The sequence below is a fragment of the Halyomorpha halys genome, unplaced genomic scaffold (assembly GCF_000696795.3).
Source record: "Halyomorpha halys isolate HHAL.00 unplaced genomic scaffold, Hhal_1.1 Scaffold1073.1, whole genome shotgun sequence".
Lineage (NCBI taxonomy): Eukaryota > Metazoa > Arthropoda > Insecta > Hemiptera > Pentatomidae > Halyomorpha > Halyomorpha halys.
In genome coordinates this window covers 174017-177502 of record NW_027106643.1, presented here as the reverse complement: position 1 = coordinate 177502, position 3486 = coordinate 174017, and positions in this window count along the sequence as shown.

Genomic DNA, 3486 nt, shown 5'->3' with positions numbered 1-3486 from the left:
TATATATATATTTATTTATTTATTATTATTTTTTTGTTATGCAACAACAGAGCCATCAGGAAAAAGAATATTAGAAAGAAATAATCATCCAAACTCGTCTATATACATGAATATAATTCTAATTCAGTATTGCAGCGAGAAACTGCAGTTACAACAAAGGAGGAGAACATATAATAAGGAAAAAGTAATATTATACAAATAGAACGACAATTTTATAGCGTAGATTCAAGGAAGGCTCAATAAATGTTTTAATCTGTTTTTTATTGTTTCTTTTTAATTTTAGAATCACTTCCTGCTACACAGTATCAAGAATAAATGGTATATTATTAAATATCTCACTTATTCCTGTCATCCATCAGGACCTCAATGTTCCATATGCTGCCGATTCGGCGAGAACCAGATTCCAGTCCTTCCATGATAAACCTCCTAACCAACCAAATCCACTTGTTACTAACGTCGCTTTTCTTTCATTACCTGATAATCCTCTTAGGAGTTCGAAAAGAAGATGGCCTAGAAATCTTTTCAAGAAATGTTATTGGAGTTCTATCAATGGGTATATTCTATACAAGTCTGTATCATATAATTGTATAACTACCGTCTAATCTAGTATACTATACTAAAATAAATTTAATTGATATAAAATATCAATAAATAAATTTAAAAAAATATATAATCAATTGCAACCAACTGGCATGAAGATTATAAAAGTAAATCGCAGCGTTCTTTTATTTTGTCACATCTGATAATTATTTACTTTTTTATGTATTCCAGAAATTGTACTGTTGATTGGGGTTGCTATATGACAGCCCAAGCTTAGAGACAGTCTGTAAGGCCGGGGATTTACTTTGGCAAACGGACTAAATGAGCACTGGACGGTCCGAATGAAATCAAACTGAACAGTTTGCGCCGATTATTGTTGGCATATAAAGTGAGCGCGTACTGAAATCTAGCCGGTTCTTCTCTTTCCTTTCTATCAATCCAAACATGTTAGCTTTATTCATCTCATGCAAAATTATCTACTCTTTTATTTTATTGAAATTGTACTTCCTTATTACCTTCTTATAACCTTTTACATTTAAATCAAATCGAATTATCTCAGAAGAAGGGTAAAGCAGTCACTCTCCTGGGAGTATTACCACAATTACCCTGTATTGTGGGATCCTAGGGATAGATTTTAGTATAATTAAAGAAAGAAGTTGCATGGAAAATTTCTGCCCTCATCCAACTATCTAAATAAAATAAATGACTTTTTGAAACATAACTAAAACAAAAATAAATATACAAATTTAAAAGATTGTTTGTTCCCTTAAATTAGATAACGTGGTTACTGATTTTTTTTTAATTAGTCTGATAAAAACAAGTTCATCATATATCTGTTTGATATGTATCTATTCATTATATATCATACATACATATCAAATATACATTATGAATTCTGATTGAGTAACATTTATGTGATAGGTGTATAAGATTAAAATTGTGTTTTATTCTTTTGCAAAATATGAATTAATCGGCGATATTTCGGTTCTGCTGTAGATATTTTTTTTTATAAAGGAAATTCAAAAAAATATGTGTAAAAAAAATTATGACGTCGGTTTTGACGAGAACCGATTCATAGGAATACAAGTGATCGAAACTTATCTGAAACGCGAGTGACGCCCGTGTTCCCAAACTGATCCGGCGGCTATATATTGTCGTGTTTAAAAAATAGCTGCCGTTAGGAGAACAACCTTCGTACAAAATAAAAGAGCCCGCCCCCGGACACGGGACACCGTCACGCCCCACCACTACATCGAGTCATCAATTCGATTGATCGATATCAGCTATCGACTTGCGTTATTGTCTAATTAAGCCAAGTCATTGACGACATGGGGTGCCCCCTAATAGCCTGCCGTAAAACATTAGTCGTAAAATATATTGGCCGGCCCTTTGAGCCAATACAGTTTCAGGAAAAAGGAAAGTTTGGTTGCCTACAGAAAAAAAAAAAGTTACTGCGGCGTATCACACAACTTTCACTTAATAATCTGCTTTTTGCAGAAATTAATATAATAAATATGTTAACGAAAGTAAAACTGATTATTGTCATAATGACCATTCAAACAAGAAAACATTTATTGATGAATTCATTTTATGTAGGCATTTTTCGTTACTACCCATTACCTTTAACAAATTTTTATGTTACATATTATTTTCTCAAATATTCGGCTTGCTAAGGGCATATTATACGTTTACAATGTGTATACATCTTTTTGATTTAGTGAACACTAAACCGAAAATTTTACCTTGTATTCAATTAACAATATTTGTTTGTATTTCAACATACGAAAACGAATGGAATGCTGTATTACATTATATTACCCCAAATGCCACAATAATAGCATAATATAAAAAAAAAAATTATCCCAAATAAACTAGCAAGGTAGGATAAAATATTTTTTATAATGGAGAAATAAAGTTGGTATTGATTGTTTGCTACTCAAAACCGTTTAAATAAGAATTTTTTATAGTGATTAAAAATAATTTATTTTTAATCACTATAAAAAATTTTGTTTCAGAATTCATAAATAACGCAATAATCTTTAGATGACGTCACCAACCCACACAATTAGATGTTTAGGAGTTACGAGAGGTTTAGGACACAATGAACTACACGCAAACGCACCTTCCAACACAAATTTAAATCGGAAAAATAAAATAAAACGTTCAGGAAGTGTCCCTTGAATTGAAATTTTTTCTCTACAATATAATAGGATCAAATCTAAAAACAGATTCATATGGGTTAAAAGGCCAGAAATTCAGCATTCTAATGGTGGTAATTACTTTTGATTTGGATAACATTGAGAGGAGTTATAATTTTACTTATTGAATGCGGTACATCTGAATAAAAAAAAAAAAAAACAGAATCCTTAAAAAATCAAAGTCGAAAATTTTATAAACTTTATGAAAATTCGTATTCCAAAAGAACGAATCTGACTTGTTGCATTCTAAACAATTTTTTTTGTCTAGTTCTGGTTTTAGTAATTTTTTATATACGTAAGTTCATTTAATACAATCAACAAGTTTTTCGACTTACTATCCCCCCAAAAAAGTTTCAATGGAATCGCACGTCCCCGTGTTAGATAACTTTAAAACATACATTTCCTTTAAAACCTGAGATTCGAAATTCTTAAATATATAGTTCCACTTAAATATTTATTTGGAATATGGTAATGTGAAAGTTAAAAACACTATTATTTTTCTTATCGGTGAAACTTATGATTAATAGGAACTGGTGTGTGGAAAATATATATTTTTAAATGTTTCATTAAGTGATATTAATGAAATTAGTCACCTATTTATTTCTTTGTACCTGAAACTTATATATATTTAAAAAATGTGATAGAGCATACAGTATTAAGAGTTACTTTTTATTTTAGAATTTTTGAATCTCAGGTTGCTTTCGGATATAATATTATTTCAAAATCATAATTACTGCGTGACGGTAAA